The 23,803-nt window shown below is 38.1% G+C and overlaps 2 pseudogenes; one reads left to right on the top strand and one right to left on the bottom strand.

Moving 5' to 3' along the window:
- LOC139720899 (uncharacterized) overlaps window positions 1-12,940 on the top strand; it is a 57,600-nt pseudogene extending 44,660 nt beyond the window's left edge.
- A 9,108-nt stretch (window positions 12,941-22,048) lies between these two features.
- Window positions 22,049-23,803, bottom strand: part of LOC139720844 (glutamate decarboxylase 1-like) — a 57,744-nt pseudogene continuing 55,989 nt past the window's right edge.

Below are 23,803 nucleotides of genomic sequence, written 5' to 3'. Positions count from 1 at the left end.
TGAGTAGATGAACAACAATGTGATGACAAAGAATCATGGTCGTCATGTAACCAGCGAAAATAAATTGGCACCAAAGTAATGAGTTAATGAGGACATGCATGCACGACATAGCAGAAATAAGTCCCCTAGTACCTGGCTTGTATAACAGCAATGAAACATGTTGGCAGTCTAATTCCTGTGGTTGTGTTGAAGAAAAAAGTGATTTTAAGCTAAAAACGTTTTTCCAGTCTGATTCCATGTGCGTTTGATATCAAACCCGGTAAAATGCTAGCCTGACCGGACTGCTCCGTAATACAAGTCAGAGTGAGCGTACTATGGTTTAAGCTTCCATTCCATTCACCAAGTGTTCACCGCGATGAACATACCATGCCAATCACATTGGGAGTTGAAAAAACAGCGTATGAAGAAAAAAAAGTTACTGCTGTAATAATTGTTATGATGATAATAATAATGATGATTATTATATTCAATGATGATTATAATAATGACAATAATGATTTTACATTGTAGATGATTATATTTTTATCAGAAGATAGTAACAATAGTATGTCATGGAAGTGCTGTTGTGATGATACTACTGACAATTGTAATGATGATAATAATAATTCTTATATCAGAATGCATTTATTTTTTTGCTTAGTAGAAAACTGATATCGATAGTATTCTTTGATTTTTTCCCTAATCTGATGGTTCGGTAAAAAGCAGACTACCTACAGTGGAGGTATACGATATGAGATTTCAGTAGTTTTGAGGATCGAGACCTGCAATAAAGTAAGACAAACATCATATTATTTTCATCATGATTATTTACCCGTACATTGGTTGTTGGAGGATTTTGGTCATGTTGATGCAGTGATGTTGCCTTTGCCAACGATGCGATTCATCAGTCGAGTATAACTTGAAAGTTGATCTCACACAGCACAGAGTATTCGAATCTAGTATCTAACAGGTCAATGCAACCCTTGCACAAAACAAGTCTTTCCTGCGTTCAATTGCCTCCCCCCCCCCCGTTTTTTTTTTTTTTTTTTGGAGGAGCAGATTCCAGGCGATAGTTACATAAATTAGTTGCGATTCATATACGCTATGTGTCTTACGAGAAGGAATGTGGGGATCTCTATCCTACGTCAATCTGATGAAGCTCACTCGTTTCTATTAAGGCTGGCTCGAGAATAGATGTTGCGTTTAGCGCCCACGGCGCAGGAGCATCCACCGGGATTGTTTGAATTGGGAGAGTAAACTACATCCTATTATGAGGGGGTGGAGCAGGGCTCGCCTAAATGGCCTGGCTAAGCAGTGAGCGATGATACTGAGTGAATAACGTAAACAGTCTCTAACTGGGGGCAAGTGGGATGATGGATGGACTGTGTAGCGTGGACCTTGTGAAAGCCCATTTTAGCGTCGGTCGTTGGATCCACTGGTAAGGCTGCGTATAAGGTCGTGTTGGTTCGGGATTGGCGTAGAGGGATGACGAAGAACGAAGAAATATTGAGCGAGGGAAGCTGGGGCGTCACGTTTGCTATGAGGAACGACCTGACGGCATCGGTATTCTCAGTGGTAGTACGGAGTTATACCCATTATCATTCATGATGTTGCAAGGGGCAAAGAAGGAAGAATTCTGAACCGGATGTGAGACTATGAAAGCAGCTATCTTCGATCTTTCCTCAACAACCTGGCTTGGCTAAGGTCAACCTACTCTAAAGCACATGATCGAGAAAGTAATCCAAACAAACTGACACCATATATGAATTGAATTTCCTTTGATTTACATGAAGCAGTAGTGCAATTTTTAAAAAGGGCACATGACGTATCCTTTTCACATCTACCAGCTTTATAGAGGACAGTAATTTTCTCTACTTCTTGATGGTACTGTACAAAACATAGACTGTTCTTCGGGGCATTGTTGATATCATTGCCCCGCCATGAGGGTGGGGCAACTCCGAACTATGACACGAGGAGCTCGCTCCGAGGGTATAGCACGAAGTTGAGATCCCATAGGAAATTAATACCAAAAACGCGCCGAATAACACCAGTCTCATGAAATGTGTAGGCCCTATACGTCCCCGATTCCAACCAGTTAGAATCGAGGATTCATCAAAATGAGGTATACTTCCTTTCTGCTTACCAAAGTCAATCGCGAATGAGATACTGTCGATCTGTTTTAACTGGTTCAGATGGAAAAAAGGGGGGAAACTCTGAAGCTGCTTTAAAGACCCGATTGAATTGATCTTCATTTGTTGCCCACCGGGGTACATTCGAAAACCACGACTAGCCCCCGTCGGTAAATACGTGCATCGAAGTGTAGGCCTACGCCCATCAACGGTCGACTCCTGGGGGACATTTCATCAAGCATTTTGTCTGACAAAGTTGTCGGACAAATTTGTTCGCAGCCAATCAGATGCAAGGATTTCAGTAGCTTGTAACAGTTTGTCAGAAAAATATCCGACCAAAACGTTTCATGAAATGCCCCCGAGTCGAGATTCGTCGGCTCTGTGTCTACTTACATAGAGATCAGTGATAAAGTTGTACACAGTTCGTTACGTGGATTGTCGAATCCATCCGAACCGGCCAGTCTTCCACCTCAAACTCCATGTTATCCCCCATGCTTCTGGGTCCCTTAAAGTATGCCACTGTGGATGACTGAGCGATTCATGCTCGAAAAAGCGTGGGTATTTCCACTCGCTTAACGATTTACCCATGCTCATGCCCGAATGAATTAGACGCCGAAGTAATTGGAAAAATCTCCAAGCCTGAAGCCATGGGAACTCTCGTGTTGTTGAAAGAGGTTGCCATGTTCAAGGGAGAGAAATCTTTAGCCGCTGAATCAAGCCGCTGCATGACCTAACCATCCCCCCCCCAAAAAAAAAACCGAGAGGAAGAGCGGATGTTACCCCTCCCCCCCCCCCCCCCCCCCGCCACACCCTCCCCCTCTTCCTGTGAGATTGAAACACGCAAATCGCGCTTGTACAACGTCATTTTGGATGCGAGTCATTAAGCAGATGCTGCTCCTTGGGAACTCTCTCCTTCCTCATCCTCCCTAGAGGGATATCATCCTGGGAGCGACCGAGACAAAGATGATATCCTCGCGGTGTTCCCCCATCCTCCACTCGTTTTCTCCCGTCCTGCTCTTTCAATTTTTCATCGGCGGAGTAAATCTTAGAAACAAGTTGTTACCAATGGCTGTGCATTCTTCATCGTCGATACGCGGGGGAGATGAGCCGGCAAGTTGACGTTCTGCGCTTACCTACCGAAAATATTAATGACGAATAATGATTGAATGAAATAAAAAATATTGTTTGATGTTGCTTTCCCGTCGTCATGTTGGAAACGCAAAACAATAAATTTGTCATTAAAAGAAATACCTTTCTCCTCAACAAGCGCACTCATCTCCTTTTTTTCATTGATCCTGTATCTTCCTATGCTCGTTTTAAGGTGATGTCGGATAATGGTCTCCCATTTCATGCCGTAAGTGTAAATACTATCATAACTATGGCTTGAATGTAAAAGCATGCAATGACATTGCTATAAATACGTCACTATATGCAATGGCAATGCTATAAAAATATGACAATTTTTGTCACAATCTGATCACATGGAAAACTAACGGGGCTACTATAAAGATCTTGTGAAATATCCATATGATGCAAGTAGATTTGCGGAATTTCAGCCATCTTTCAGCTGTAAAATCGTTAACATTATATCAGAATATGGGTGCGCACCTTTCCACAATACGAATAGCATTACGGTTTATCAATAAACCCTATAATCTAAAGATAATACACTGTAAATCTTTCCAAAAAAAAAAAACCGATCTCGGCAGTAAAATCTCTATTGGTATTACGGGAAATTAAGAAGAAAATTACATTAATTGACATTTCATAAATCATGTAGTCTTGTTTGTCTTATTCTGTTGATTTTTTTTTTCCTCAGTAGGGTCTTTTTCATTGGTTTGATATTGTACTTTTTGATGGCTGCGGTTGTTGTCTGTTTGAACAATATCTCCCTTTCCGTTTCTCACCTCAGGAAAGGCGGAAAATTAGCTGATATTGGGATATGTCGGTCATTACGGGACCTCGATCGATAGTGCATTTTGGTTCTTCCCTTTTAAAGATGAAGAAGAAAAACGTGAATTTTTCTTGAAAAAACATGTGATTTGCTAACCATCAGATGGCTGAAAGCAGGTCACGAGGTAGAAGCCGACACTAATGACATCACGCTACTTCCGCCGTCACGATTTTGCCGCCTAAACTGACTATTTGGAACGATTAATTTTTTTGGGCGCGTGCCCTTTACCAAAAACAGCCGTATCCATGTCATACAAGCCAAATCGTTCAGACGACGCGTGTATTTGACAGAGAATTCCGATCGTGCATCGAATCAAATTGCAGTCTTAAATGACAAATCACTTTCTGTTTAAGAGTTCCAATTCTTGGTGATTCTCGCACGACTGAGGAAAACTGGAGGTGCTCAGGGTGAGGAAGAAAAAGGTTTTTTATTTGTAAAAAAAAAGAACTCCCTCAGGGCGTACCGAGTATACATCAGCCGGCGGGAAATTGCTTTGATCAAGGAAGGACGGGAGAACAAAGGCACTCGCTAATGGAAATGTGGACCAGCATGGTTTGGGATTCGGTGGTCGAAACAAGTAGATTCCAACACAGGAGATTGTGGCAACTCGAACGTAAAGTGATGCAGACGGGAAAGAGGGGGAAAATACCAAACAAACACACTTCATCCAAGGACAGTATCAGGTCAAACAATCAAAATGGCAATGCTTAAGTACATTTACCCATCCATGTCTATATGTAATAAACATCGTCCCGTCTGCTTCTCGCTCCGCCACATGAAAACGTTTAGATATACACAAATCTAAGCTGCTATCTAATGTCTTGTTTAATTCAGTCTGCGTTGATTTTTTAGGTCAGTGGATTCCATTTCAGCGAGATTATCTTGGTAACTGAATAAGATATATACCTGTTAAGCATCTCATACATATACAAGCCCAGTCTTTGGAGAACGGTGGAAAACGATAGTTATTATGTATACTACTGTCTATTGTGACAATGGAATCTGGTAACCGCAGAAAACACTGGTATATTTTTGTTTTGCCAATTCGTAGGGCACTGACTTGCGAAATAAAATGTCCAATGCAAACATGAACGAAAGATTTACAACAGGGTTATGCGGTCTAAGTGATGACGCACATGAACTGTGATGTGGCACCAAGGGAGAAGAATTTATAAAAGGATTGTAATTTTGAATTCCTAGAAAGACACAGCATCAAGACGATACGAATGAGTTTCCCTGCTTGCAAAATATCCTTTGTTTGTTTGTTTGTTTGTTTGTTTCTCAATGAAGACATGAAGATTAATTATTGTATGTACAGCATTAGTAAGTGAGATGCCAGCTGATATTTCGAGTAGATGAACATAAAGGAATCAAATTCATGTTTTGGATTTTTTGCACTACTTCTTTTCCTGTCATTGCCAAAAAAAAAAAAAAAGAGCAAAGCTGGAGAAAAGAAATGTTAAAAATCATGCTTACTATTCTCAAGAGTGTAATGGGATGTTATTCAAATCCATTTCAGACGCCGTATCGTTTATGGCTGCAAACAATTCCATATGTCTCTTTATTATTCTTTCTTGCGAAAAAAAAAAAAGGTATGTTCCTTTTCTCCTTTTCCAGTCTTGTAGAAGTTGTTCCACATGAGTTGTTTATTGTCTGTAGAGGTTGAACTATTCCAAAGAGTGTTCTGAAATCGTGTAGCCAAGAACAGCCAGCGGTTACCATGGTTAGAAATTTGGACCCATTTATATTCTTCTTGATGCTCTCTTCTGACATTTCATACTCCGAATATATATAAGTAATATTATATATATATATATATATATATATATATATATATATATATATATATATAAACAGCTTTTCCCCTAAACCATTTGGTCTTTTTTTCGGTTGCTGGATTATCAAAAGCCTCTCAATCGCTATTCATTACTGATTATTTTGACAGATGAGTAACATATTTAGACGATTGAACTTGTTATCTCTTTCTTAATTTGGCAAGTTGTTGCATATTTTTTGACATTAAGTTGATCTAGCAAACACAAGAAGTTTCGTCTTTACCTTCTTTAATATGGGATATACAGTAGAATTTAAAGATGTCCTTTAATCAAATGTAAGCAATGAGAAGTTATACAGCAAACTGTATGTACTAGCATGAGGATGATAATCACGAAGTAGACAACTCAAATATCAAAAACTCACGTCCGTATGCCATCTTTAGAAGACCACACAAGACCTTTGGAGATGTAAGTTCTTGTTTTGGGGTTTGTTTGTTTTATCCATATCAAGTAAAATTATTTGGTCTACCTTTTGCTACTTTAGGTGGAATCGAAACCAGTTCTTACCACTTTAAGAATAAAAAGGTTGATATAGACTTTAAACTGGAGTAAAGTGTGAGTTTTAGGGATACAATAATGAGAAACATCGTACATATCTCATTAAATCAAGATACCGATATTTCTAGCTGCCACAATAGTGTGTCTGAACAAGACGGAGCAGCTTACAACGGAAAGGAGTTCATATCTACCCAAGATATCAAAGGCGTAAGTCAATGATCTACTTACAGAAATTAGCTCTCGCTCAAAAAAAAGAGAAAAAACCCGAGAGAAGAAGGGGGAGACATAAGAGACCGACAGAAAGAGAGAGATAGAGAGAATTTGAGGGTGAGAAAAAAACTTGGAAAGTATTTTGCCCAAAATCGTCTGATTCTTATCTCACCATTAGCTGCAGCCATCCATCAAGTGCAGACCTTTTCCTCGTTATTCATTAACATGCTAAACTACGCTGGAGTGGCTAGCCAAAAACAGAAGGTGCATCTTCAATTCCACCTGACTTCTGGTCAAAATTTGGTGTCTCATGTCATTGTTGTTGTTGCTGCTGCTGGTTTAGTTCCGTTTCTTTATTTTATAAAATAAACGGCAGTGTTGTTTACCAAAGTCATGCGAGTACCGTCCGTGTCAAAGCAATCGAAACCCAGTCCTTGACAGGATGTTCACTGAATGTATTCGGAAAATCACACCTTTAAATAGTACAACACCTTTAAAGGTATAAAACAATTCACCATTTATTGGCAGGTTGCATGGACGCCGAATTGAAGGGGAAAAAACAACAATAAACCTTTAATGTTCGAACCAGAATTTCACCTGGTACTTGATAACATCCTTGTTACTTTGGGCAATCGTAAATCCTACCTTCCTACACTATCCGCGAGATTATCAGTCAGTGCCGTGCCATTATCACTACCCCCCCCCCTCCTTTCACATGTATGACAGAAGCTGTTTGTAATCGCTTGTCTCAAACGCTTATTATATTTTTGTTCAGAGACGCTACTGTCACGTGAGTCTTTACCGATGGAGCTGTATCACAACTCTATGACCCGTTAATCAAACGTGCAACATTTTCATGATACACAACGATGAGCTGTTGTGGCTCCTCATAAAAAATTATATACTTACTAATCAAATACTAACTGGTCAAATCAATCAGACTGCAAACATTCTCCCAGACTCGAGCGAACGTTGATTGAAAGACATCTTCGCCTACGTCCTGGCAAGTAATTATTACTTTAAGAGATGTCTTTAGGAAAGCGTGATTCAATGTCGCTTTCAGACTTACTGGATAATACTCAGTTAACATAGTTGTTATTCATGCAGATAAGAACAGAATTCTCTGCAGTTCAGAACAGGCTATCTTCCAAACCTTGTGATTTTGTTCGGAAATATATACGTAGCACCAGGCCTGTATAAGTAGTGCAAGCTCTGAAAAGACTAATCCTCTTCAGCTCAATTCTCACTTGCTTTAGGTTGTTCCCTTTCACCTTCCCTTAAATGCACGCTAAACATGTGATTCGCCGTGCCACTTAGAATCACAGGACTCAAGCGATTAAATCAATGCTGTTTCTAATTAGGAAACTTTTGATGGCCAGATTCTGCAAAGGATTTTTTTTTCCGCAAAGCACAAATTTCAGTTGGATGTATCTGTGAGTCATATTTGCGATAAAGTCGTTAAATCGGGCATCCACGAAATGAAAAGCGAATGATGTGTCACCGCCTGTCGTTTCTCTTGAACACAATTGCTATGAAATCAATCAGCATTCTAGAAGCGTGGTGACTTGCGAATATTTTGTCCCCTAAAATTGCCGGGGGCTGTGGCTATTTTCCCCAAGTGTAAATTGATAGTTGTAGCAGATTACGCACTGAACGATTGGTTGAAGGAGAATGCGATTCGATGGCATCTTTTGACGGCGAGCCAATCAGAATCGATTTAGACTAATGCCGCGTCGGGATAATTTTTCGCTATTTGCAGATAGAGGAATTTTTGCTGCAGGCGATCTAGATTAAGCCGTTCTAACGTTACATTGCGTTCTGATTCAGGGCGCATGTCACTATAGTCTCAGTGATGCGCGTATTCTTATGAAATTTGTGATATTGATTTCAAAAGACGTCAGTAATAAAATAGAGTCTTCAGGAATTTGTGTATGGGGGCAATATGCTAATGTACAGTGTATCTGCATCTAGACGTATTCAAAGAAATCGTTGGTAGGCCATTATGTTTCACTTAGTTTTCCTTCGTTTGTGTATGTGTGTGTATGTGTTTGTGAGCGTTAATGTTGTTGTTATTGTTGCTGTTGTCGTCTATGTGGGTATGAGAGAGAGAGAGAGAGAGAAAGAAAGAGTGGCATTCTAAGTTGACATTCTTTAACAAAAATACAAAATCTTCTTTTGTTGACGTCAATAAACTGTGTTAAGGATAAAAGGCACGATTGTGATAACAATCGTTACCATTACTCTGCACTGACGAGACCAACAAAAATACCATTTTCTTGTTTTGTACATGTTCTTTGCACATCAGGCTTTCACTGCGTCCTTTCAGAAGTCCAACCAGCCTGACCTATTGGTATTTTGAATTAACAATTGAAGAATGGGTTCTGGAGTATAACATGGTGGTTTGCTCAACCTTTTAAAAACTCCAGACAGGGGTCGTTTTCAGATGTTAAAGCTCACGAGAAAATCAAAGCTGGTGGCATTTCCCGCCCACCATGCCCACTGAATCCCAATCACGTTCGCTTTTTTTTCATGATCGGCTCAGTCCCTAAAAGCTGTTATGAGTACATTAGACAAATACTACCTTCTCATTTCGAGCAAGTCACGGGCACGCCACTGTTTACCGTTTTGAAGAGGAATCTTATCTGAGCTAAAATTTTGATTTTAATGCGAGGGTCAACAGAGAACAACCAACCGATTCATATCGAGTTCCGCTTTTATTAAAAATGTCCTCCTCTTTGTTAATCGATTTCATAAAGAGATATAACAAATGTGTATGCGATTATTTGGTTAATAGTAATAATTACAGTGATTACACAATATTTACAAAAAAGTGAAGAGGGACATTAGATTATCCAGGAAAGTTCAGTAATAGAGAAAGAGAAAATTTCATTTTAATTGCTTGCATTCTTTATCCAACACCACATCAAGGGGAGCCCACGTTAAATATTAGCTCAGCATATCTACAAAGACCATCAAATTCATCGAACATCCTGGAGCTCCTGCTTCTTCGCTGGTACAATTTTTTGGACAAGAAACAAAACAAAAAATACAATTTGTTATCACATTGGCTGAAGTGGAAAATTTGAAACAGTGCTACTTATATTCAAAAGAACGCATTATAAATCCCATTACTCAACCCAGAGAAATGAAAGTTGTCTGGGCGTGAGTCGCAAAGGATATTCTCTTACGCAAATGATGATTTTTTGCTGTGCAGTATTTTAGACAGTGGCAGAAGAAAAACCGATATGCAGGGTGCGCTTGAAAATTTAATGTAAATACCGTCTATACAATTGATTGTTTTCAATGTATTTCAATGTTATGAAAACCTGACCACGGGGATGACACACAAATTACCCCGCAATGAGTACTTTGAATGCATTAACAGGTGTCCTTCATATCGGGAGCACATAGAATAATTCATCACCGGAACTGTTCTACGAATTGCATGGATGCCATTATATGGAGGTTTGTAGCGGCTAGCTGTCCCCCGTGATGACCAACCATACATCTTCATTCTACACCAATCATTTCTGTGACAGGCCAACGTGATATCACGCAAATACACATGCACGCACAAACACATATATTCACAAACATACACATGAATATCTGTATAGAAAATAATATTATACCAGTAAATGCAAAGAATATATTTTCAAAGTATGCTAACAGGAAATGCAATTTTATTGTAAGGTCATGAAGGTTGACACCTGCCCATCATTGCGTGGAAGTAGATTCGTAAATACTTATCATATTATGTGTATACGCCATATGTATGTGTGTGTGTGTGTGTGTGTGTGTCAAATTCTACACATTCATTGTGACGTTATCCTGTCTACCTATTTATAGCACTGGTGACCTTCCGAAGCAGGATTCTTTTTTTCATGTTTCGGCGCAAAATGGTTTGACTGTTTCGTATTTTGGTTTTGTGTGAGGGTTTTTTTTCCCCCTTTTTATTCTTAAAACCCAAAGAGTAATGCCGGAAAATATGGGTTGCACCCAGTTCTGTCTATTCTCCGTGAAATGGCACGTTGTGGCAGCGACATTCTGGCTCTAGCAGAAGACATGTCAGCAATCTTGCCGCGGGGGTTAGGGGTCTTGATAATTGATGATTTGAGGGCTAGGTGGGATTATACGACAAAAGAAGGCAACAGGGAGAAAAAAACCTTTTGACCTGAATACCCATTTCTTTCAAGTACCCCTTTCCTTTCTTCCTTTTTTTTTTTCTTTCTAGCATCTACTTTGAGGTGAACCTATCGAATTTGTAGAAAAGTCTCACGACATTTGATGCAAATTCTCCTCTCGGAAAATAACAACAAACGGAAAGGATTTTTTCCCTTAAACTTCTTCCCTCATTCAGTATAAAGATCAACTTTCGTATGATCTTGTAACATAAATCAAATGTTAGAAATAGTAATTACTTTCATGAGGTACAACCAGCTGACTACATGCACTTATTAGAACTCATTAACGCTATTTTCAACATTGATTGAAAATTAAAGGAGACCTCCTGATAATTTTCAGATTTTTACATTTAAACAACTATAAATTAGTTTATACTGAGGACAGAGTTTCACAATTTATGATGATCATGATAATTGGGATGAAAAAATAAGATATTTTCGAAATTTATAACAAATTGCAATGAACTATATGATGAGCAAGCGGTATTGTAATGGACTACACTGCTACATTTCTGAAATATGTGAGCCTGCTATGTCATCATCTTTGTTTAGTATAATTTGTTTAATGTTTTTCAAAGTATAAGAGCCATAATAAATTCCACAAATCTATACACGGAGCTGTCGATTTATGTACTACATTATTATGTGAAATTTTGAAAATCGTCTGGAATGCCCCTTTAAGAGGCGATGTGCGCTCAGCTAGAGTAAGAAACACATAGATTGTTATAATTGATGTGTGTATACACGAATGAGTATATATTTACACATGCATATAAATGTAGATATAAAATATATATGATGTATGGATATGTACATATATGTATGTTGGCCTATATATATATATACTATATATTATATATTATATACATATATACTACAGTGTAATATTTGATTGCTTTGATATTCATAACTGATTCATTCCAGGTAACTATATATCTTGATATCGGACCATCTAAACATCTGCATAATCTAATGAAACATGTTTACTGTATCATGACACGCAATTAAGAATCAACCATTGCACTCATCAATGCGCTGCTAAGAGCCATTATTAACGATTTTCTTTCCCATATGATTGAATTTCATTTTGACCTGCCTTCTCTCATCATTGTAAACGTTGTATCTGATGTAAGTGTGTTTGTATTTTTTATTTATTTTTTCGTATTAATTGAATTGAATTGAATTGAATTGAATCGTATTTTATTGAATCAAGTTTTGGGATGAACTCGTCAAGTCTAATTTTTTCTGATCTCGGTTAACTACTGGGAGCTCACGAACTTGCGACGATATCAAGCACATGGGATTTTCTTTTTCTTCTGTTATTTCTGCAGCACGCGACGCTTTACTGACGAAACAATTCAGAATTGGTTCCAGATACGGCAGAGCCTGGTTACCGCCAGCACATGACGACAAGGTATTCGACGTCGACAACGAGGACGCTTTTCAAATATGAACTCCGGAACTTACCGCTGGTGCAGAAGATCATTGACCAGCTGGCTCAGGCAGAAGCGAACGACGGCTTCTGAGAATCGAGATACAGATAGCGTCGCGATATCATCAGATATATCAGCTGTTCTCATTTGCAGGTTTCATCGTGGATGATTATTTTTTTGATAACGAACTGACTTTCCGAGGGTCTGTGGTTAAAATTGTTGCCCTCGACACAGAGATAATCGCTTCGTAGACACTTAGGTTTCATCCTGTCAATTTGTAAAACATAAGATATCGAAAAAATACTCTTGTTGTGTCGTCTCAAAATCAATTTTCTCGTATCGTCGATTGTTACTATACCCGAAATTAGTAGTCAGAAGCACTTTCAGTCGATTATTAGACAGTTTCTTTGAGACAAGTTTTGTTACGTCTGAATTCTAATTTGACCAAAAAAAAAAAATGGTAAGTATTCCTTTACCATGCAAACCTCGATCGGTTGTTATATTGATCCAGACATAACGGCAAAGGGTAAGTCACATATCTTTTCAACACCTTGCCTCAACCAACTGGGTTTTAATGACCGTCTTCATCGGTACATTAACGATAAATTTAGTCGTTCTACTCAGTCATGAAAGTGTTGTATTTTCAAAAGATTTACTGCCATATACATTGAAATCTAATCATAATTTCGGTGCTCCGGTTATGAAAAGAATTCCCGAAACAGAGCCATTTGAACAATGTAAGAGTTATTTTTTTTTTTTTTTTTTTTTTTTTTGGGGGGGGGGGGTCTGGTGGAAACTGACAAATAAAAGCTCCGTAGTTTTGATGCATGATCAGCGTATCTTACTAGGCATCAAATTCAATGAACACTTAATAATTTATTTTGTCGGTATGATTTTCTGTATTCTTTGCTCTAGTGAAGCGTGTACATATGCGATGAACGATATAGTTTGTGTCTGGTATACTTTGTAGAAATATTAGATCCCGATGTACATGTGTACAAAATTCATGTTTACTGTGTAGTCTAAATCCTGTCAATGCAGCGAACACAAAGAGGAAAATACCATCCGACCTACAAAGCTTACTATGCACTAAACAGCAAGCTTAAAATCAGATCAAGATGGAGATTAATAATAGGTATTCGATCTTTGAATGTTTGGGTTTGACTTCACAATTTCGAAGTATCATACCACTGTACAATTCAGTAGACAAGTGTTCGAAGTTTCATGACATGTGCCAGAGAACACAGACTCTGACGTTTGAAGATATAAACATGTTTACCGCCTAAGATGAAATAGATCTTTAATCCAAAATTTTATACATATCCCGAAAAACCGTGTTTAAGACTTCTTCAACTTTTGATTTAATGGATAATTTGACCGGGCACTTGTTTGGCTAACACAGTAGTTGATATCCCAATGGAGAGCCTCGATGAATTTCAACCACCACGGTATGGTGCCAAAAAAAAAATCAAAACATACTGCAGATACTTGCTTTGCGTCTACAATGGAAATGTTGAAAACATTATACAAGTTATTTTACTGTAATACAGTAAAATGTAAAAGCTCCACCGAATGTGGACCAGCGGTATTGCAGTACTCCAAATTCCAGCATGTCCAGTGCCAAATTTACCACGACACCCTGGTATGCTGGTATATTTTAAACCGTACGAAAATGTGTTCACAATAATACATAAGGCAGCTTTCATCTTTATCATCGTTACAGTAATCATCGTCACTATTATCTTTGATTGATGGAAGGTTAATGATAAGCTTCTGTGGTCTGCTCACTACATTTTTAAAGGAGAATAATTATGAAGGTACACGTGTACTTATTCAAGGTAGCCCTACTTCAGTACTGGGAAGCACAAGAATATGATTAACTAAGCTTAACGAAACATTCAGACAGTGCTAAATGGTTTCACACAACATGGCCGGATTTTAACTAGAATTGAAATCATTTCTTAAACCCTGTTAAACGTCAATCACACCTCCGGTACTGTCACCCTTAACCCTTGCCTTGTCCTTTCCCTTACCTGTTTGATTACTCACTCGACTTTGATCACTAAAATATCCTACTTCACTTATGAATTTAATACTAGTATTCGTTTCTGTCATATGGGCGTATTTTTCATCAAAGTACTATATTTTTGTTCTCGTACTTGAATAAACATTCCTTGTGATCGAGGATAAGACACGCTATCCTGTGTAAATATGATTTCAACACGTGTGTACGTGGCTTTTCATTGTGTGTCTGTCTGTGAACATTATACTTTCGTTTCACTTGGTTTGTCTACGCGGTATACATTTATACATTTTATTCATAATAGAATGGCGTCTGACGTTCGGTTGGCCATGGGGCAAAAATATAATCTTCTAATTTTCAAATTGGCAACTCTGGATTGTACTCAATATCGTATACTGGAGAAAGATTACACAGAAGTGGTTGTACTCATTCGATCTGAAAAGTAAAAATAAAACTGTGTCTGCTGCAGATTTGTCAAAAATTTCTAAATTGCTAAATCTGTTAATCTTAAATTGACAACACGTTTTAAGAAAATGAATTTTCTGCATGTTGCAAATTCGCAAGCTTTCACAATGTCTAGATTGATTTTTTGCTTTGTTTTGTTTTGTTGTTTTTTCACACGACATCATATGAAGCGTTCACAAATTCAACAGAAAATTTAGTGAAAGTTAGAATGAAAATCGTATTCGACCAAACACTACTGTCACAGCTTTACATGAACGCAACGTTACTGATGGTGAAAATTTGTCGCCCCTTGTGAGAGAGGTATGTACAGAAAGCAATGCCCGTAGCCTTTTGTTGGACGTGCTCTGTGGTGTAAGCGGCAGGGTTATCCTCCATACCGCCACCGGCCAGACCGTCTGATTGTGAGCACCAGGGTGAATTTGAGGGAAGCATCAGAAGTATAATAGTGTGATCTCATGACCATATTCAACAGCATGAGGAAATAGGGCTCTCCTCTGTTCCCTTTTCTCTCCTCTTTTGTACTTTCCTTTCATCTCCTCAAAACTCTTCTCCACTTTTTCCCTTTCCTTTTTTTCCCATCTCCTCTCCTCTCCTCTTCACATGAAAGAGAGGGAGACAGATCAGGCGGGAGGGAGAGGGGAGAATAGAGGAATGACCGAAGCAACAACTGACTAATCGAAACGGCGATCCCGCGAACCCGTCATGCTATTAGGCAGGCGACCGCCTGACAAATTCGAAACCGAGAGCATGTCATCCCACCGCCGCTGCAGCGAGAAAGGGCCCGACTGCACGGAATCTCAGACGAGGCGTCGGCAGCGGTGTCGCATTCGCCTCCGTGCTTCATGCCGTTAGAGTGCGAAGCGTGATCCTGCATCGCTTCCCGACTTCATCACGTCCCCTTGCGATCGATTAGTTGACGTACCGTCTAACGTGTGAAGGAATTAAGTTTACGTTTCTCTTCCTTTAAAACAAGAGCATCTTTCCCCCTCTCCTCCCCGTGTGCATACCCCCTTTTTCCCGTCTTCCGCCGTGCGCTCATCGCCAAACTCTAGAAATGGGTGGCCATGCACATTCGCGACAACGCTTTCCGAGAAGAGCTATACAGAACTCAGATTATGCAGTATGAATGAATTTTGCGAGTATAAATAACCCTCTTAATCCTTATAGCATTATCAGTACGCTCTTGCCTGACCAAACCAGTCTGAGTTCAATATCTCACTCTCTCTCTCTCTCTCTCTCTCTCTCTCTCTCTCTCTCTCCCTTTTCTTCCAAATCATACATTTTGGTCATTCTTTGGTTTCATCGAAAGGTGAACTTTTGCGCTATACAAGTAACCATTATTTTCAAAAATACTGTTATTATTATTATCATCATTATTATTAGTAGTAGTAGTAGTAGTATCAGCAGCAGCATTATCATTATTGTTATAATTACTATTATTACAACTACTGTTACTTTTATTCTTCTTATCATTTCTATTACTATTATTATAGTACTAATGATAATAACAGTAATTACTATTATCATCATTATTATCATCATTACTATCACCAGTGTAGATCAACTCGTTCTTAGACACTCACAGTAGTGATAAACATAAAAGCGCATTTTTACCATTCATAGCCAAACCAATGACATATGTACTTGTATAATACACACACATGTGTACACAAAATATAAAAGGAAGAGATCAGCGATGTATTATCATCGTCCAACAAAGTGTAACTGTTGCAATCATCAAGATTCTTCGGACGTTGATCTGGTTGATAATGCATTACTGGTATCTTTTCTTTCTTTGTGTATGATGAACATATGAAGAGTTTGTTCTCCAAAACCGATAAATCCATATTTGACAAATGGAGATGTTTGCGATTAAAGGTCAAGAAAAATAGAGAGAATGATAAGAAAAATTTTGCTTCTTTTGACCATAACTTCAAAAATATACCTTTATATGTAGTGACCAATATATCGTTCAAAAGGTATCATTTTGTACTTTATGACAGAGACCGTACTTCAAAATCTTCAAAAATGGACTTGCCGGTTTTTTTGCGAACAAACTCTTCATATGGAAGGGAATCCTCAACAACTCTCAAGAGTGTATATAATGACGGTGTATCAGCTAGGAATCGGACAAAAAGTACCCTCCCCGGTTTCACGTGAGGACTAAATAGGTGAACTAGGTCAACCTAGTCAATCCTTAGTTTTTCAAAATATTGTCTGACAGAGCAATAGACTTCTACATTAAAATACCTAAGTTTTAGATCACAAAACAAATGGACAATTGTGGTTTTTCAAGAACATCTTTTTGTGGAATAGTGTGATTAGGAATGCCTTATAACAGGCAATTTGTTATTTCTTACAGATCAGCTTGCTAAGGGCTTGAAGAGACCCTAAACTTCAGGGCTTCTTCTCGGAGTACCCACTTTCACAGAGTGTGTGCTCTCTTTCCGGTATTAAGATAGGTTGAATAGAAGAGTCCATTTGTTGTGAATAATACTACATTCTAAAAGCTTAAACATGTTAAAGTTTGTTTTTTAAGAATCAGCTCTCAACTAAAAATCCTTTGGCGACTTTTTGTTGGTTTTATGATGCAGGTTACAGTTCGTTATTCCGAAGGTTCGTTAATCCGAAAATGTGATAAGGTTTGTTATTCCGAAGGTTCATTAATCCGAAAAGGAAATAAGGTTTGTTATTCCGAAGGTTCGTTAATCCCAAAATGAAACAATCTCGTTATCCCAAATGTTCGCCACGGACCCTATTTCATTTCAGATCAACAAGTCTTCGGAATAACAAACACTATTTCATTTTCGGAATAACGAACCTTCGGAATAACAAACCTTCGGAATAACGAACAGCACCATGATGCATATGCGTACACATTGCGTAATTGCTTTGGCAGTTTGGTGTCTCCTGGGGTAAAAATAGAAGTTGTAAAAGCTTTGAAAGAGTTTAGATGTCAGGTGATGATTGTGCGACAGGTTAAAAGGTACGAATTAATGTTCTAAATGTCGAGTGGCTTACCAGTTTCCATATTTGTCCGTGTAAACACTTTGTGGATCAGTCTTCAAATCCAGGCCGTGATATTTTCTCGTCTTTGCCCCGATGTACAGTGATACAGTGCACATGACACTGTTGACACGGCTACTTCTTTGAACAAACAACAACGGCTATGCTTGACAAGTCAAGAACTTCGTAAATTGATTATCAACTATTTATAAGTATACAGTTGGATAAGAGCTCGCTTTCGCAGCTTAAGGCCTGCCTCTTTTAAATACTTAGGTTTGCCTCTCCCATTTCATGTGAAAGGCAAGTATCCAACCTTGTTGTCTCCAAATATTATCCAAGTCTGAAATATCGTTTCGTCTTAAGAACTGTATTCACGGACCATAAGAGGATAATGCACTCGCTGTCTTGTCATAGTAAGTGTAAAAAGTCCATATTTTGATGTTTGTTAAAAAAAATCTACATTTCATTATCATTAATTTTCTTAATTACAGTAGACACATATCATTGACTAATGAACAGGAAAATAAACAAATAAATAAGAACAAGAACAAGACAGCTATAAGTATACTGTAGGTCATAAGAGAACGTAGGCTTAATTTCATCTTGTACTATCTTTCTCTCTTTCTCAATTCCTTTCTATCGCATTTCCCAATTGTTGTTTTAAAACGAAATATATTAGATTTCTCTGACTAAAATCAGCTGATAGATTGTCTATTAGGCATTGCCGATGTTTAGATTTTGATATCACTGTAAAGGTAACATCATGCTGGAGTATTCCGACATGTCATAAACAGTACAACAAAAACGCTCGTCACACACTTTGTAGATACTCATCCATCACAATTTAATTTCAATATATATTTTTGATGTCATTAATCTTCGATGACAATATTTGGATATAACATGACTATACAAATGTCTGAAATCCTTTTGTTAAACATTGATGATGCACAATCAAGGTAACACGACCAACAAAAGTGTCACATTTTGACAATTTTCCGTTCCACTAGACATGGCAACAGGATTATTGCACAGAGAATTTCTAGGGTGTTATCAAATCAAACGATGCAAATCCATATTTCTCATTAATATCATAATATTTCTTTGACTTGTTAATCAACATCATAAATATTCACATAACTTGCAGGGGGATAACGGGATAGAGGAATGAAATATATTGACACAAAATGTATAAAATATTCTCTACCTCTCCTCCCCCTGAAAAAAAAGATAAATAAAAAGCGAGGGAGCGAGAAAATTGCTCTTCTGGCGATAGGTCTCTCTACCATAAGATACAGTTTATGTCTAGCCAAGCCGACAACTCCATTTTGCAATGAGTAAAGAACATCTCGTCAAGAATTTCGTATTGCTCTTTTCGTGAAAGACCGAAGTTGTCTGTCACCTCCTTTCAGAAATATATTACGCTCATTTCTTCATTTATCATGACAAACGGTTAGCGACTGTTATGCTGCAGGAAAGCATTGCGCTCTTTAGATTTACCCCCCCCCCCCCAAAAAAAAAAAAAAACAAAACAAAACAAAACAAAACAAAACAAAACAAAAACAAACAAACAAACAAACATAGAAGACGTTCTCTTTAGAGGGATGGTGGAGTTTCGGTTGACATGGAGCTTCAGGTTTGCAACATTTTTTGACGGTAATTTTTCAGATAATGAGAAACCTCTCATGAATACGTAAGGGCATATGATTCTAAGAGGAATTCAAAGTTTATTTGATGAGAATTGTTTTGGAAATGGCTGAGATATCAAGGATATTAGGATTGCTTTCTTCAACTTTGTTTTTGGATATCTCAGCCATTTCAAAACAGATTAAAAAAATGGTAAAAAAGAATGGTATGCTCTTTAACATTTCATAAAGTAGTTTCCAAGTATCTCACAAAAAAAAAGTTAAAAGCTGAATCCTCCCATCCCTTTAAGCTTTGGATGAGCTTGTTTCCTTAATACAGTACAAATTTCACTTATCATGATAGCATAACAAATAACCCCTTGTTCTACAATAACTGATTTAGAGTTGCTTTCTGTTTCTTTTTTTTTCAGGTCTTGTTTTTTTTTTTCCTGCTTGTTATGATTATAATCTCTCTCCTCAAAAAATATGAAATCCCCTTGCTCTAGTATGCCCTACTGTCATGCCAGAACAAGTGAAGATTGGGGGCTTGTCCGGAGAGTAATCCTCGAGTCTCAATACTGTCTGACATAGATTTGGCGGGCTTGCAAATGTAGAGGCATATCCTTCAACAGAGATTGTGCTGCAAACAGACGATTTGGAGAAAATACTTTCAAAATGGCGGTAACTTACACCCCTACTAGATTTCCATAATATTGTCTATTCGACATACATCACGGAACCTCATACCCCGTATATGATGGTGTGTGAGACTTACAGCCGTAGGGGAAAATATTCCGAATAATGATACTGGACCAAAGATATTTGTTTCGTAATTGTAAGAGAGAGCCCCTTTCATAATATATGATCGTTTTCTCTCTCTTTTTTTTACGGTCTAAATACGACGCCATTGCACAGGCCAAGACGACACCATGATGTTAGATGAGAATATGGTACATCATATCGAAGATGACATACTCTCGTTACTACCATATTTTCCACGTCCTTCACAAGGCAGGACACATTGCTCGCATTACTCTCAATATACATTCATATTTCTTTTGCTCCATGAATCTCACTCTTGCTTAATACACCCGTCTTTTCTCTAGATATGATATGTCACTTTCCATATAATCCTTTGCGGTTCACATAATTTTAGATGATCATCATTGTACTGAGTGTAATCAATGGTTGCGGGCACTACGGTTACCAATGATAATGAAATTGATATTGATATTGGGCTCTTGGCTCTTGGCTTCTTGAACACCAAGAACAGGAACAAGAAATTTCTGACAACATCAAAGCAATCATCAGTCGAAAGGATGTTGAACGTGCAAAGAAGTCAATGCCTTTGCATAGAACAGGTATTGTTTATACGAATTGCAACAATTTTAAACTTTTGCGCATTAAACATAATCATAATGTAATGATCAATTAAACCATTTTTCTTCATCAATGAATCAGTAAAAAGTTAAAAACATTACTCCCATATCAATAGACATTAGTGAGCAATTTGTTTTATATCTGCAATTGGGCTACGATATCTGCTGTAACATAAGATGCGACAGTCATTTCCGTCATCAAAACCAGGAGAGGGCAAACTCTTCGCCAGTTGATATACCACTAAACTTGGCACTGCATATATTATCTTGAATCGGACAGTTGAACCTACAGACGGTGGCTTTTTCTCTCACACACAAACAAACACGATAGTAATAAATGCATCAAATATGAAGGCCATTACAATATATTCAGCCACTCGGCTATCGTATCATACCGACTTTGATTAGCTTTAATTCAGAGTAGCAGACTACTAGCATGTCTTATGAAGAGGATGTTTTCTTTGATACCACCACTTTATTTTCCCCTTTTTTTGCCACTGAATGTCCAGCGAACATGACGCCGTAAACCGAAAAAAACCGGAAGTGTGGTTGTTCGATCGTATTACAGCTGCCAGCTATTGTGCACAATGAAAAAAAGCGTTTGATAATCGAAATAGCAATCTATGTCTCTGTCTCCCTCTTTCTTTCTAACTCCTTTTCTCTTTGTCCCTGTCACTTTCTCATTCCAGGGTCAGTTCGGATTTGCGAATAAAATCCAATAATTTAAAGTGATGATTATTGCCGGATGGAATAGTGATGGATTGGTATCTTCATGCGTATTATATTATACATATCTATTACATATACATAGACCCTGTGTTTTTATGTTTGTTTGTGTGTGTGTGTGTGTGTGTGTGTGTGTGTGTGTGTGTGTGTGTATTTGCGTCTATGTGTTTGTGTCTGTATTTTGTTCCTTCTATTCAGGAACAATTTCTTGTCGTGTTTGCAGGAGACAAGCAACAAAATATCAAACAGAACAATCATGATGTCTGTTTGTAATAGTCATGGCGATGACAATATACTGTCTCACTTTCATCATACCTGTTTTTGCTTCTCCATTTGTTTCTGATTAACATAACCTGTAAAGCCTTTACAGGAAGTTCCTTGGACGGATTGAAAGATCGCATCATGACAAATGGACCTGTTTTTCCTCTGCCTTTAGTAACAACAGGATGCGAGATGAGATTTACACTCCATCGGGAAAGCTTCAGTCTGCTATAACAACTGGCCTCCTCTTTTCTTTATTTTCCTCCTCCTCCTCCTCCTCTTCCTCTTCCTTCTGCACTTCTTCGCCATCATTTTCTTCCTCTCCTTGTTCCTCTTCCGCTTCATCTTCTTCGTCTTCCTCTCTTCTGCCCCTTCTCCTTCTCCGTCTTCTTCTCCGTCTTTTCATGAGGGGGGGGGGAGGATCACTTAGGCATTATGTTGTTTGGAAGTTTACATGTAATCTTGTTTAAACAGTATACGGGTCATGAACACACCCGATTTATAGCTAGGTCGACAATGCTGAAGACGTCCTGGCTCAAGTGAGCTTTCTTCTGCCTCTCCGTGCACTTTCAGTTTAAACTAATCGTCTAAGAATTTCAACACCCACGTTCCCCACCCACGCTTTCCATCCACTTGTACCCTTCCAGCATTTTCAAATTTATGAGAAAAAATCCTATACATAACTGGGAAATAAACACGCTGAAGTTTAAATTCATAGCAACGGCAGCTCCTGATTGATATGATGCGCATCGTATACCAGAGCACGGCCTTATCATGATAAAACGGGGATCGCTGCAGTCATTATGCATACATACATACATACATACATACATACGAAACAGACATACATGCACACACATTGTTTTCTTTTAAAATGATTTATGTCTTTTCAAATCAGCGTTGTCTTAATTCATAGCACGAACGGGTTCAGAACCCGCTAGAAGATGAGATTTTTTTTTAGATTTCATTTTTTTTTTTAAATGAAAAAGAATGCCCATGTGCACGTCTACACATCATATCTTATGCAAAATTCAACCTAACTCTTAGTACGAAGAGAAAAAGAAATCTTGACAAGACCGCAGACGTGTGACAAATCCTGCGATAAAATCCATATGACTACATTTACATGCAATAAAAAGGGAAACACGGGAAAGGATACGTTATTGTCACAATAAATACCGCAAATAAATCCCCATGACGTATGTAAATTGATAGCTATCGCTTATTCTTATGTCTAGCCTCAGTGATAGTAAGCCTTTATTATACATTCACCGTCCTGAATTTACGATGTGAACCACGGTTGATCAACAGTGCATTTGTATTCAAAGTGAATTTTCTTTCGAACTTTGTGTTTCATTGTTTTCCTTTGTCAAGTAGATATAGGTCTCCTTCTTGTGTATGCCCTTCTTCTTGCATGTTTGGTCTTCTCGCTATCTAGTTCCTTTAATACAGTGGGGATGCAATCAGTCCACGAAGGATTTGCATTTTAATCACCATTTCGACTGGACGGATTTTCTCTATTGTAAAAATACGTGAGGGAATCTGCCTTGTCCTATAAGCCCCCAGAAGGTTCTTCGTGCATATCTATAGTCGGATGGAATCATGCTCACTCTCTGCTGTTTGCAGTGTTAAATCCGTCAATGATGATGATATATACATAATGCAATTTATGATACCGAAATAATATTGTATGCTCTAACTAGTTCAGAAGGACAATGAAATATTCATTTGAATCTGGGCATTTAAACCATCAGAAAATACATCGACAAAGTTTGTGGTTTAACTAAGCTTCTCTGTGACAGAAACAAGCAATTAGAATGACACGTTATTAGAACATCGCCAGGCAGACGTTTCATAATATATGTAATTTGATACGCAGATAAATAAAATTAACACTTCTACAAGTAAAGTACACATGTAGATGACTTATTTTCTCCGCTGACATTTACTTGCTTGTATATATGCAGATGTTTGTCATCAAATAAGTAAAGTCTGCATCCCCTATTCTGGATAGTTCAACATGTTTCCAACTAAAAGCAACCGAGCACCGAACGACGTCAACGTGTCCGCCACCGAATTTGCCAAACTCTTGAGTA

Source organism: Diadema antillarum, unplaced genomic scaffold (assembly GCF_040938485.1).
Source record: "Diadema antillarum isolate AM-2024a unplaced genomic scaffold, OU_Dant_1.0 scf00000134, whole genome shotgun sequence".
Lineage (NCBI taxonomy): Eukaryota > Metazoa > Echinodermata > Echinoidea > Diadematoida > Diadematidae > Diadema > Diadema antillarum.
Note: the sequence above shows the minus strand (reverse complement) of the source record. Positions and strands in the feature narration are given on the sequence as shown.